Genomic DNA, 15,022 nt, shown 5'->3' on the forward strand with positions numbered 1-15,022 from the left:
AATTTTCTCACATTGAGGATCAGTTCAAGCTTAGCATCTGTCAGTCATGTAAATTTCACATTTTCTGATGATGTAAATTACCTGTATACCACTGTATCACCTGCTAATTACACTGTATGTCCGATCATTTATACAATTCACGAATAATATAAGAGACAATTTCCTCGAAGTACACTTACCTCCTGGCACTTCATACTCTTAAACAAGGAACTGAAATGTGTGGTACTGGTTGCAAACTTTAACTTGTGATGTTAACAGTACATGTGACGTCATGGTTGCGCAGCATATGTGAAACGGATCGTGTCTGAACAGAGCATTTTGTCATGTGTGTTGGTGCGAGCTAGTGTTGAATGTTGATGTTTTGAAGTTGCTTTCAACTGTTTGGTGTGGTGAAGTGTTATCTGTCAGGTGTTTTATACTACTTCTGTACTTCATGTTGGAATTGTGTGTTTGGAGCTTTGTTAGCAAGTTGTTTCAGTAGTTTTTTGGTCACAGATTTGTTTTCAGCTTTGGGATTATTAGTTTGGCAGGTTATTAATGCAAAATCTATTTCTGCTTTTCTTCTGTTATTAGTAATGTATCTGACAAGGAAAATCACTAGTAGACCATTTCACACCACCAGAGGTGATATGGTGACAAAAATAAAGTTCCTCCAGTCATACGTCTGCTGGCAAAGTATGTCAAGTACTAATGTTTGCAGGGAATTTATGAGGTTAAGCAAAGTTTCTGTGTTTTGGATCAGGGATAAATATATGTGGCACTAGGTGAACTACTCCATACAGTTTTTGGTTCGAAGATTCTATGCTGTTGTGATACTGCAGAGTTCTTCCTGCGGGTAGTCACCCATAGTACCTGGTAAAATTATGCCCCAGTGTTGCTGGTTCCCTACTGTTGAAGTTTGGGTCTCTGAAACCATATATATATTTTATGTTCTGTTATCGCCTGTAGATCCATACTGGATTGCAATGTCATAGTTAAGCCCTCTTCTCTGGATGTTTGTCATGGCTACTCTGTGTGGATTTTTAGTAGTTGTGGGCCAAGTTGCGGGGATGAACATGGACCTGTGTGGTAGCAGCCAGTGATTTAACAGCATCTTCAGCACTTAGATATACCTGATTACACTGAGCAAAACATGGATTCTCTTTTTCAGTTGTACTAGGAAAATCAGTGTTTTCACCCTCCATTCTGCAACTAGGCAAGGGTCTTGGTAAGGCAGCTCTGAAACTTTACATGGCACAAAAATGTTTAATTATGGATGGGTCTGTAAAAATAAATGTTGCTTGTTTGCTAGTGGTGCAAAGCAAATGTTGGTCCCAATTCTTCCATCATCATCTGCAGGTTTGTTATGAACCCAGTTGTTGTGCAGGCCAGGTGTGGCAGACAGCAGGAAGAATTCACTCAACAATCACAAGGAATTGCTGAAAGTTAACCCTTCTACAGACCATTCACAGTCCTCCAGTGCACTATGGAGTTCCCAGCAATAGTAATGAGTGTGTAAACCCAAGACTCAGTTGCAAGGCATAACACCAAGCTTAAGATGCACTTACATCTGTGTAACTTGTGCCTAGTCACCATGTGCCTGTGCTTGTACCATATGCAATTAGAGGCAAGTATGTAGGTGCATGCCTCTCTCATCACATGCACCCAAGTGATCCCATTCACACCTGAGTGTTTTTAGCACTGGGCCAGGACACACAACTGCTTGAAGGAGGGGGGAAATCCTTTCCCAATTTTCACACTATAAAAACAGTAAGTTACATAAGATTTTCACCATCACCACGCTTAATCCTATACAAAAAAAACATCTAGAAAATCAAAACTGGAATCAAAAACTTCCCTTGAGCTGTTATCCTTACATCTCCACATATAGCTGTCCCTGGTCCGAGATGCAGGAACTTTAATAAGCCTCATTTCTTCACGACACACTGAACACTTCACTTCAGCCAACAGGCCGAATAGCTGAAGAAATTTTATTAGAGACAACGCACTGTCCCACATCATCACCGACAACCAAAAACTGTTGACCTTGTCAGTCATATCCATACCTACTAAAGACATAAAGCAATTTACCAAAATTAACACATGACGAACAGAAAAAAAGTACATTAATATCGACATAACAAAACCAAATACGTTAACTCACTGAAAAATATTCCGCTGAAAGCACAGCCACCACCTATTCCACACACGTGCAATGCTACCACGCAAATGAAATCCATACGCCACATAACACGCTACCCTAAACACACCACCAGAGGAGAGAACCACCGACCGCAACAATACACCACCTATAACACGCAAACTAAACCAAAAACATTACCTAACACACAAACACACCACCAGATAGCACCACCGATCACATCAAAACAACACCTACAAACACGCCACTCTCACAAACTAAACTCCGCGCTGTCGTGATGTCACACACCACAGCAGCCTTACGTAATGAGTCAAAGCCAATGGGTGGAATCAGACGTTTCTGTTGACCCGATTTTTTAGCTGCATAACATTTCTCAATGGATTTTGACGAAAGTATTTGGTTTAAAAATCTGATTTTTTCACCTGTGGTAGTTTGGGATCTTAGCTTCTTAAACTAGTTACCGTTTCATAATTCGTAATGGTCATTATGAAATGATGCTATTTGTCAAGCACGTGTACTTGATTTACAAATCTTGTATTGGTAAAGTGTGATAGCATGTAGCCTGCTGTTCACTACTTTTAGCCCACACATTACAGCAAGTGAAATACAGCTAAAAGCACAGAAGTGTGTTTGAAATGGTGGTGACACTGTTTTCTTTCAGAAGTATATGTGAGTTACTGAAGGGCATCAATGCTGGGAGTGCAAGGTGACAATTTGAGCAGGTTTAACATAGAATTTTAACCATCTGTGTTCAGAAGACACAGATTAATTTTTCCCTTGGCGGCTACTGATCACATTGCAGTCATCTACTATGGTCATACAGCAGCCCACACCTCACATCATAAATAACAAACAAGCAATTTTTGCCCACAGCTTACAATTAAGTGGAATGTACATTTCATATATGAAACTAGAAGAGAATAAATTAATGTACGATGAGATTGTGGTGAGAGTTGACTATAATAAAAACCTGAGATTCTATTTAATTGCTTTCTAGCTGGAATGAAAAACGCAGATGTCAGAAACAGAAGTACATTTACAGCTGCTTCTACATCTAAAGTGATAAATACACAAAGTTTTTCTCTCCAATATCTTCGCTTTCGTATTTCTGGGAGAGTGCAATACCATTAGTTGGAGAATTACCTATCTCAACTTCACAGAACTGTACACAGCTCTTAGAAAAAATACTTTTGTAGAAAATCCATGATGAAACCAAGGCCTAGTGGAACTTACTTTCAATGGCCTTCTCTTTGGATCACCTGATCTCACACTGCAAATTTTTTTCAGGTGTAGGACTGTACTCTCATTCAGTTCAAACCAGTAGAAATGAAACCATCAGGTGTATTCCCACCCTTAGACAGCTGACATACACAGTAGTAGATACAAAGGCGCAGCCACCATTTCACTGCTGGCCAGTTTGAGCCATCTTACAGAAAGATGACTTCAGTGTTTTATTGGGTTAGGGACTCATCTCATGAACACTAACCAACATTTACCTACGTTTTTCCCTTACATGAACTAAACAACTTTTGTGAAAAAGTTATCCGTATTACACATTGAACTGTAGTATACCTCACTATCTGCTGCAGCACAATCAAGAAAAATTCCAAAACGATAAATTTTCGTAGGAGTACAAGAGCAAAAGAACAATTGTGTATGACAAAATAAGAGGAATTAGTGCACACTGTTTTGAAGGAAAACTTTTCACAGAACTGTCCCATTCATTATACATAAGTGCTTGTATTTTAAATTTTACAAATGTCCTTGAAGGAGGAGGGCATTCACTGCACTCCCGAGACTCCTTGGAAAGGAACAAGAGTCATCATTAGACCGCGGATTTTAGGTAAAAACCTATTTTGTTCCTGAGTTCCTATTTGCATAAAAATTTGTACTTATGCATTTCATGACTATTTACACTTAATAGCGTTAATTCTATAGGACCTAAAAAAGCCTATTTCAATGTTAGTGCCTATTTTTGCCTATTTCGGTTTTAATATCCTAAAAAAAGTGCCTATTTCATCATATAAGACAGTGGCTCCAAGTTTTTCCACACTATACGACAGATGGAAAAAAATATTTTCTGCCCAGCGTGCAGCAAGGTGGCTAGTTGATATGCGCTCATGCTTCGTATTTGCCTAACACTTCGGTCTTTTTTTATTTTTTTATATCGCTATCCCTGTTAACACCAAATACTCTTTATAGGTGTTTTATTATTTATATGTAAAAAATATGATCACGGATCTTTAGGTTAAAACCTATTTTTTTCCTAAGCTCCAATTTGCATATAAGTTGGTACTTACGCGTTTCATGACTAACTAAACTGAATACCGTTAGTTCTATCCTAAAATTGCGTATTTCGACGTTGACGCCTAATTTTGCCTATTTCGGCATCAAAATCCTAAAAAGTACCTATTTCGTTAATCTGACAGAGTTCTTGTGTTTTCAAAGATTAGAAAAAGGAAGTAAACTTAGGGCTTTACGTCTCGTCGAAGGCGAAGTTCGTTAGAGACTGTTTACAATTCCTTTGCTTGCCTTACTACCAACAGCACTCGGCACAGGTGAATGAACATCCACCCAAGTACGCGCCGAGCGCGACTGTGCTTAACTTTGGTGAGCGAATGGGAACCGGTCAAAGATTCGAGTTACACATTAGAATCGAATGTGAGAGTACTAAATGTTATATTTGAAAATATTTCATTCATAGGATTCTGGCCAGCTGTGTATTTTCGCAAAGAAACGGTTTCATTGGCCTTAAGCTGAGCACGGATTAAAAAAATCACAATGTTAATCGTAGACGCCATCTATAGCTAAATTACTGCCCTTCGCGCATTTTCTCGCTGCTGTCTACAGGCAGTCGTATCAAACTACTTTGTTTCGTGAAAGGTATCATACGTGAATTTTCCGGTTCGAAAAATAATTTGCCAGTAGTGAGATGTTTTCATCTGAAGCACCGGTAGATTCCATTCGCTTGTTCAGAAGGGGCGGCCATCTGTCAGGTGCCATATGTCCAGCAACAAGTACGGTACTTCCCCTACCGCTTCCATGCACCGCAGTAAAAAAAAAAATCTAGTTTCTGTGTGAGATTACTACGCCATGCCGAAAACAGCTAGTTCAAAGTCTACTCATGTAAGGCAGCGGCTGCAAGATTTTCCGCATTAGCCTATACAACAGGTGTGAAAATTATTTTCTACTGAGCATGTAACAAAGTTTTTGATGTTTTTCTTAGACTTCTTATTTTCCTGTCACTCAGGATTATTTTTTATCGCTATCCTTTAGTAATACGAAATACTCTTTATTTGCGATTCTAACTGCATTTCCCTTTTCTCTCGTATTAGGTTTCGAGTGTTAAGAAATCTCACTTAACTCAGCATGCAGCTAGAATCTGCACATAAATCTAATGTTGCACGAAAGTAAAAATTGAAGCAAACTCTTTTAACCAATAAATCTGGTGAATCCTCCGGGAAAAAAAAAAAAAAAAAGTTCTGCAATGATTTGTGTCATGCACTTGTGACAGCAAACATCCCCTTTCAGAAACTAGAAAACCCTATTTTCAGAGGTTTTCTTGAGAAGTACTGCCATCAGTCTATTCCTGCAGAGTCAACTTTACGTAAGAATTATGTGGATTCAGCTTACAATGCTGCATTGCACACAATCCGAGAAGATGTTGGAGAATCTTGCATATCGAGTTCTGTGGATGAAACTACTGACAGTCTTGGCCATTACATTGCAAACCTGATTATTGGCAAGCTAGATCCAGATGCTCCAGCCAGGACTCATTTGATTTACTCGAAACAGCTTGCAAAAACTAACTAACAAACAATAACACAGTTTGTGAACAATGGGCTTAAGGTGCTATACCCAAACGGAGTGAATGAGAATAAGGTGCTTCTGGCCGTCACTGATGTTGCTGCATATATGATAGCACCGTTTCAACTATTAAAAGTATTCTACCCATTGATGCTGCACTTAACTTGTGTAGTGCATGGGATCAACCGCATAGCAGAGCAAGTATGGCTAAAATTTCCTAAAGTAGATAAAGTAATATCTATGGTGAAGAAAATTTTTGTTAATGCACCATCAAGAATACAGGCATTCAAAGAACAGCTTCCAGACGTCCCATTGCTGCCAGAGCCTGTTGTCACCCGCTGGCGCACGTGGCTGATAGCAGCAGAATACTATAGTACGCATCTCTCAGCTGTCCAGAAGGTGGTTGAAAATATACCGGAGGATGCTGCATCCGTAACTGCAGCAATGGAGTTACTCAAAAATTCTTCTTTAAAACGAGACTTATCTTACATTAGGTCCCACTACATATTTATGGCAAGAATAATTTCACAATTAGAAGGCTCAGGGAGACCTATCTACGACAATATTTCTTTGCTTGAAGAAGTCAAAATGAAAATTAATGAAGCACCAGGTGAAGTAGGGGGAAAAGTACGGGCAAAAATGCAAACGGTTTTGCAGAAGAACAATGGCCTGAAGGAGTTGTGTGCAGCTGCCGACATACTTAGTGGAAAATCCAGCATTCCTGACTGCAGCATTCCTGTCCAACATGTGCCGAAAATGAAGTACACCCCTGTCACATCTGTTGATGTAGAACGTTCTTTATCAGCATATAAATTGATTCTGACTGACAAGCACCACAGTTTTTCACTAGAAAACCTAGTAAAGATTTCGGTTATTTATTGTGAAGTCAACTATGGTCAGAATATGTGAAACTACGAGTGTATTAATTAAACCAGTGCCACATCTTTTTTTACGGAGATCTTTATCTTGCAGGAACTCAAAAATATTTGGAGTTATGTTCAACATTAATGTTGTAGATTGCTGTGCTCTGTAACTGTGTAAATATTCATTCCCCTTGTTTTAATGCCTAATAAGATGTTCATACTGTCAACACTGAGTATTTTAATTTATTTTTATTTTCTCTGCATCATTTTTATTAGAGCCTATTTTAGGTTTTATATAGCCTAAATGAACTACTGAAGGAGCCTATTTTAGGTGCCTAAAACACACTTTTTACGACCTAAAAATCCGTGGTCTAGTCATCATATTGGATGGAGTCTGTGTGCCTCCAAAGCCAATTCATACCTGAGCTGCTACAAGTATCTTTTCTTCTTTTATAATTATGTGATACATGATAGTGGTAATGGTTCGTTGACTGGAGCTAATAATGACTTCTCAGAATGACCCTTTTGTGAAAGACAGATTAAAAAGTGAAATTTCTTGAGATAATCCCATTTGGCTCCCTAGTTCTCTTTCCACTGACACGTAACTATGCACACAGGAGGTCTTGGCATTAAAACGTCTTTTAAGAAATTCGTTTAGTGCAGCCAAGGCCAAGTGGTACTGCATTTTGATGGACTTTCCCCATGGACCAGCTAATCTCACTTTACCAAGGTTTTTTTTTTTTAAGTTGTTCTCTGTACATCTGAGATTTTCCCCATTGTGATTTCACCATTTTAACTGAAATAATAAAAGGACATAAGAAAATATTGCTCTTTAGTTTCATATTGCTACAAGTCTATGAAAATAGATGGACTATGTACATGTTATTTTAATAATAAAACTCATAAAAAACTTTGCATGTATCAGTACAATACTTATAATTTTTCCCCACCATTCATAAAAAATCCCCTGTGCAGTGACACTTTTGTTAAGAACAGATTGGAGACATCTAATATGTCTACTGCAGAACCTGAAGTGTAGCTTCATCAGCTTGCTCTGGCTGCCACCTCACATCACATCAGAAATAGTAAACATATCGAATGTTGCCAGCAAGGCACAGCCCAGCTGCCAATGTGAACACTGCCTAAAAGCCGCGAGAGGACTAGCTAACATACGGCTTACTGTGGGGAAACACTTGCTATATACTTAACATTTACAATGAATAGCTCAAGAAATTGCCATTGTGTGTATTTCATTTCCCTAAAGCGTGAATCATAATGAATTCTGAACAGGAGATAACTTTATATTGAGGAAAAAATAACAAGCATCAAATAAAAATGGTTGTAATGACCTTCAGTTTATATTATGAATGTGCATTTTTGGTGCACTTAGAGAGTTCGTGGAAATACGGATGCATCCGATCCCGCACGTCTGCTTTGACCCATGACGTCACAAATATGGCAGAAACGACCATAAACCACGATTCCAATATGGCGCATATAAAGTCGGTACGTACACATTATGAGGACGAAAATACATCGAAAAACAAACACACACACTTTCCACAAAAAGCCTAATGACACTAACGGGACAAGAGTGGGAAATGGGGTGTTTTTGGGTGGGGGCAAACTAAATATAAACAAATTTAGACACCCACCTCCATACAAAACCACACAAAATGACAAAAAAACACCGACATCACAAAACTCCCCAAATACCACTAAATACAATATCATCTGGCATCGGACACTGCCTTTGACCTATATAGCTCAACAGCAGCTCCCAATCCCATAAATTAGGATCAAACACTTCCCTCGGTCTATATAGCTCAAAAACATCTCCCGATACCAATATCAACATACACAGCCACACATTGGGATCAAACACTTCCCTTGACCTGCACTCTTAATTTTATCCGTCATATCCATTCCTGAACAAAAACAACAACCAATTAATTTTACTAAAATTACCACACGATGTACAGCGAACAGCACTAAATTAACCTTCACACAAAATCGTTAACTCACTGAAACAAATTCCACTACAAACACAGCCGACACTCGAAAAATTCTGGATAATGAGCAAAAACAAACTGAGCCCATTACACCACACAAACGAAAACCCTGAACATCCCATCAGAGAGCACAACAAACCACAACACGACGACATCTACAAACACGCCACACTCACAAACCAAACTCTGCGCTGTCATGACGTCACACACGACAACACCCTTACGTCACGGGTCAAAGCCGACGTGTGGGATCGGACGCTTCTGTCGACCCAAGCTCATAGACTGAGGCATTAGAAAGAGTCTGAAACATCATGGCATTTTATTGTTGCTGTGATGAACTCAATTTTCTGGCGAAGCCAGAGGTGGTGATAGATGAAATTTTTGGAACATAGAGGGAAGCAGTTTCTGCAGTATATGGATCTGCAACAGACAAGGACTGGCTACTGGTCAATGAAGAAATGGCAGATACTAGATGTTGTATTTACACTTACATTTGCAAATCATAAAGGATTTTATGAATGCATACTTCCACTAGAGATTTCTGTGTTATTTTATTTGGTCTCTCCAATATAAATTACTACTAAATGAAAGCAACTTGTAAAGCAACCAAGACAGCTTCGGCACATCAAAGACCCCAGAATCACTCCTTATCTTTAACACATTTTCATCAGTAGGATGGACAAAAGTTTCTTTGCTCTGGTTTGCCTTTGTTACATTCTGGTTATTTGTGAGAAACTGGACAGTTAATTAGCTTCACTCTGCCTTTACAATCCATGGAATCAACCAGTCAGAAAAAAGGAAATACACGATAATGCTGCTCAAATTCCATGTGTTTCTCATTGCACCACTTTGCCAAAGTGCTAAAGCAAAGGCAAATTTGAATGCATGCGAAAATCAATTTTAACTGTAGGATGTAGTAAAACAAAGCACCGAACAGGGAGAACAGCACCAGTGCACAGTGGCTGATGCACACAAATCAGAGGCATATGTGACTTTGCACCAGTGTATGTGCCTCCTTAGCTCTTCAGGCAACAGCTGCATGCATTTAGTGGGCACAAAAAGTTGCACAAGCGTAAACTCACCTTTAAGTGAACAATAAAGTTTTCTTTACCATTCCATGAGATGCTATATGATGTGGTCATTTTTCCAAGGAGAATGCTTTACAGTTGCACCACAGTATGGAAAACTCCTATGTAATATTGTTGACCTTTGACAGATGTCACCTGATCCAGACAACTGAAATGTGCTATGCAAATGAACATAAAGAAACATGGGTCATCCTCTCCACTGCCTGTGCTTTTAGTGTTCTAGCCACCCAATAAGACCGTCCATCACTGTGAAGAAGTTAAGAGAAACAAGCAGGGTGCAGACAATATCTACATGCAGGTGTACAAAACCTGTCAGTAGTAACCAAAGTTCCAAGAGGTGGCTATACATGACATTGCTTTGCACTTTTGGTAGGGAATGGTGGCAGTCTTCCTGCACACCACACAATACTAAGTGTTCTCACCAGTTCCCTTGTAGTGCATATGCTTAGATGACTACTTCGATACAACACCTCATATACACAGTGACATACGGATGTGGCTAAATACAACCATTGGTGGCTGCAGCTTCATTGCAGCACACAGCTACATCAGCAGCTGGCAGTGGCACTCACTACAGCTGAAGGGCTGATGGTCCTTGCAGCATGACCCTTGTACTGCACCACTGAGAGGCCATTGAGTTCTATTGGTTAAGATGTGCTGCCAATTTGACAAGAGTTTAGCAAACACATTTCCAGCAGACAATGGTTGGTGTATATAGTGGAGGACTTCAGCCTGAAATATTTTCTGGCTCCATAGGCAGCTAGGAGCTCGGTATAGATTGGTGGCCAAAAGCACCATTATACTGCCAGCATTTTTGGAGGACCATGCTGCCGCAAAACCATACTCAGAATGGGCTGAAGCATCTGCAATCTGGCACTCCAAAAATACAAGCAGAAGATGTGAGCAGCAGACCCTATGTTGTACTTACCTGGCATGCTTTGAACATCTCCTGTGTATCATGATTCCATGAGAGACGTGGGAAACCAAAAGCTGTGTGACCGTCAGGGGCTGTGTAGTGTGGCATCTGAACTTCAACAGCATGAGGTATATAGCAATGGTAAAAGTTTATCAAGTCTAGGGGTGGATGCAGTTCTGGCACTGTGGTTGAAACGAAATACATACTCAGGGCGATGACTTCTGGAGGTGAGCATGTGCTAGCAGCAAATATCTTAAATTTGACAAACATTGTTTCTGTAGCACTAACAGCACAGTTGGTGGGATTCAGAGGAGTTCCATAGTTGATAAAGTGGCAGAAAACAACTCAGATACAACATTTGTGTTGTTCTGGCCAAGGTGATGGCATCAGTACATCATCAATGTATGTGAAACAGAAGTCTAGGTCCTTAGCACATCATTAAGAAAGGGTGTTGCATTATGCAGCCTGTATGACATGTACAAACAGGTGTAGTTATAACCATTCAGTGTATGTCCTCTGGAGCCACTGGGATCTGGTCATAGCCACTGACAAGGCCCAACACGGAAAAAAAAAGATATGCCCAGAAAGATAACACAAAATCTCCAATGTGTCTCATAGACAGAGGCTAAGAAGTGTTTGAGAATTCGGTGCTCTATAACAACCACGTCTGCCAACTGACCGGTTTCTTTGCTTCAAACTACAAATGAGACATCAATGTGCTTTCACATGGTCATGCTATGGCTGCCTGGACCACTGTGCTGAATTCTACATTGGTGGACTGATGTTTGTCAGGAGCACGGCTCTGTGGTGAAAGACATGAGGGGTTGCTGTAGTATATATATGGTGCACTGTTGAGTGGTGTGGGGGGGGGGGGGGGGGGGGCTTAGAACACCCACTGATTATACTGACAAATACTGTGAAGAAGAGCAAGAGTAAAGGTGGTCCTGTGACAAAATGCAGTCAGAACACTGCACTGAGTTAGCCCAGGATAACTGCACCACAACTGAAACTTGAAGTCATAGGAAGAAACCACAGGCCCATAATAGAGTGGGTGGATTCAATAACAATAAATTGCCATTTAGAAGCTTTCCATAAGTGTAGGTTCAAATATGTCACCAGCTGTAGGTTGTTATGGAGGGATGTTGCCACTGTTTGTCAAGTTGCTGTTTAAGGCATGCTTGCCTTTGGCTGGGAGGACTGGGGGGGGGGGGTTCCCTTTTCCTACAGTTATCTACACTGACATCCATTGCTTCCAAAACATCTAACTAAGGTAGAAATATTCATCCCACTTTGAAAGGCTTAAATATTATGTGGCTTTTAACCATAGGGCTGGGCAGTCTGTCCATGTAAGTCGGGTCCTGAAAGAGAGAAACTGCACTTCCGCACTTGGATGCCACATATAATGTGACTTCATCTCACTGACCTTATCATTACACGCAGGTAGTGGCAGACTTGTGCCGTCAATTGTGGTGGTGGTGGTTAGTGTTTAACGTCCCGTCGACAACAAGGTCATTAGAGACGGAGCGCAAGCTCGGGTTACGGAAGGATTGGGAAGGAAATCGGCCGTGCCCTTTCAAAGGAACCATCTCGGCATTCGCCTGAAACGATTTAGGGAAATCACGGAAAACCTAAATCAGGATGGCCGGAGACGGGATTGAACCGTCGTCCTCCCGAATGCGAGTCCAGTGTGCTAACCACTGCGCCACCTCGCTCGGTCACCGTCAATTGTTACGGGGACTGGTCTCACATCTAGCGTGACACTTTGTTGATGGCTTTGTTATAAACAAGTTTGCTACCCTGAGGAAATTTCAGTGTAGTACTTCTCAGGTGCTATCTGCTGCCTACTTTGGTATACCCTGTGTGTAACGCAGCAACCAACACCACTTGCTGTTGCTCTTACGCCCAGAGGAGATCTTGATGATGGTACACCAGTTGCCACTGCTCTTGTAGCTGTACATTCTGCAGCTGGTACTGGCATTGTAGTTGCGCCTGCAGCTGCTTGAAATACACCTCTGATGGTGGACCACCAGTACTCGTATATTGCAGATGTTCAGTACTTGCACAGTGCACTCACAAAGTGTCAGGTTTTGCATCGGGTTTACCAAATGTGGTGCACAAATGCGCTTAGACTGTATATAGTAACGCACATGTTCTACTGCATACAGGGAAGTGCCAACAACTATCGTCACACCAGTTGATAAAACTAAAACACCCGATACCGTGCGTCAGCTTTGAGCGCTGTCATCAAGGTGGCAGACATTGCCAATTCGCCCTGATGCAATATGGTGACCATGTTGTCACACATTTAAGGAGCAGGTGGGGAAAATGCCATTCTACAAAATACAAACAAATTAATTCACAGAAGAACACGAAACTAACGGGACCACCAGGGGTTTTGAGTGGGGACAAGCAAAACACACAGCAATTCTAATTCATAATACATACTCGAACACTAACTTAAGGAAAAATCTAGTAAGCCAGGACTACACGAAACCCACAATATTTTTATCATCAACTTCAACTGCCTTAAGTAAATACACTGAACTCTACTATACCATCACATACCAATCTACACGAACTGGTATCGGTAATTTCACTTTATCTACATATATGAAGTACAGAATACAACGAACTAGCTAAAAAAAAAAAAAAATAAAAAAAAAAAAAAAAAAAAAATAAAAAAAATTTAAAAAAACACTGGTATTGAAATTTCACTTGACCAATCAATGTAACTTACAAGAAGTTCACCAATCCTCAATTGTCTCCAAAAATTGGTATCGATAACCTGACGTGACCTAAGCCTAGAAATATCAAGAAACACCAACTCGTTCCAAAAACTAGTGTTAAAAACTTTACTTATATAACAACGGCAAATTCAACAATAGCAAACCACCTTAATTAATCATTAACTGAACTAATGACGCAACCAACAAATTCAAGAAAAACACCCTCTTCTGTATACAATCAAAAAATTGTCATGCACGTTAACACTCACACCATACAAAAAAACATCAATCGGGACCCGATTTGCTGCAAAGATTGGATTTTAGTTAGTAGTGGCAAATTTTCAGACTAGTCATGCACATACGACATCTTGTACCAATAAAGCATACAGAATAGCTGGTACAACTTCCACACTTACAGTGTACAACATACGTTATACGCAAGGAACTTTTGATACATGCCGTCACTGACAACAAAACGAATTAGTATTATTCACAACAGAAGAGAGTATCGCAACAAACTTTAATGAGATATGTTGTTCAAGTATAACACATAGGAACAAATTCGCCAATATCTGACACACCAAACAATTACAAGTAACCAACACAACGATTCTTTACGTGAAACCCACTAAATGCACTCTACCGATAGCATGCAACACTACATCAAATCATATAAACAAAAAGCAACTTCAGTTAACATTATAAACTTTGCAAAACAGATAGTACTAACCTTTACAAGCACGTAAGAAGGTTGTCACATCTAAAATGAGCGATTTTACTAAAGCATGGGACGCCGGCAACTAACCCACTCAAAATCACACACCCTCTTCCTCTGCCAAACTGTGTCTAACTGCCGTCACTGAGCGTCTTGGTCAAAGATCATCATATTTCGATTCCCGTAAGAAATGCCGGTTTCCCCACATTACCTAAAGTGGCGCCACTTAACTTTAGCATAGTTTGACATAACAGTCGCGACACGTCACCTTGATTTTGTTGTTTACTGCGCTAACAGCGCTCCAAGCGGCCAGTAAGTTAAACTGTTGAGTTCGGTGCGATCGTGAAAACTTTAGCGAAAATACTTGTTTATTTTAGTTTGTACAATGGTTTTTACAAACGGGAGCGTACCGTAGCGCAATAAATTGCAGCAATAACAAGAAGAAGATACTACATCTGTCTTTTTTTACGTTTCCTAAGGACCCTGAGACGTATATACCATCATGTCACTAAACTGCATCGTCAGGATACGCTTGCAAATTACATGTATATTGATCATAAATGTTTCATTTTAGGAGTATAAAATGGCTAGTGAATAGCAGAGGAGAAGATCTTATGGAAAAGGCCATGCTTACCTATATAATAATGTTAAGTTTTGTCCACTACACATCGAACAAAACCAGTTCGTGAATGCAGACAATAATAAACTTGTGCGGAATGCAGTTAACCACATTGTTTGACATTCCAAATACGTCA

At 40.1% G+C, this 15,022-nt stretch overlaps 1 protein-coding gene across 1 annotated transcript in view; it reads right to left on the minus strand.

The window, feature by feature from the left end:
- The window catches only part of LOC124555637 (UPF0587 protein v1g245604), a 138,393-nt gene extending 123,943 nt beyond the window's left edge, over nucleotides 1–14,450 (minus strand). Inside the window, exon 1 of the mRNA XM_047129615.1 lies at nucleotides 14,283–14,450. The gene's annotated coding sequence lies outside the window, so the exon portion shown is untranslated. The remainder of the gene's footprint in view (nucleotides 1–14,282) is intronic.
- Nucleotides 14,451–15,022: the final 572 nt, after the last annotated feature.

This window comes from Schistocerca americana, chromosome X (genome assembly GCF_021461395.2).
Source record: "Schistocerca americana isolate TAMUIC-IGC-003095 chromosome X, iqSchAmer2.1, whole genome shotgun sequence".
In the NCBI taxonomy this organism is placed as follows: Eukaryota; Metazoa; Arthropoda; class Insecta; order Orthoptera; family Acrididae; genus Schistocerca; species Schistocerca americana.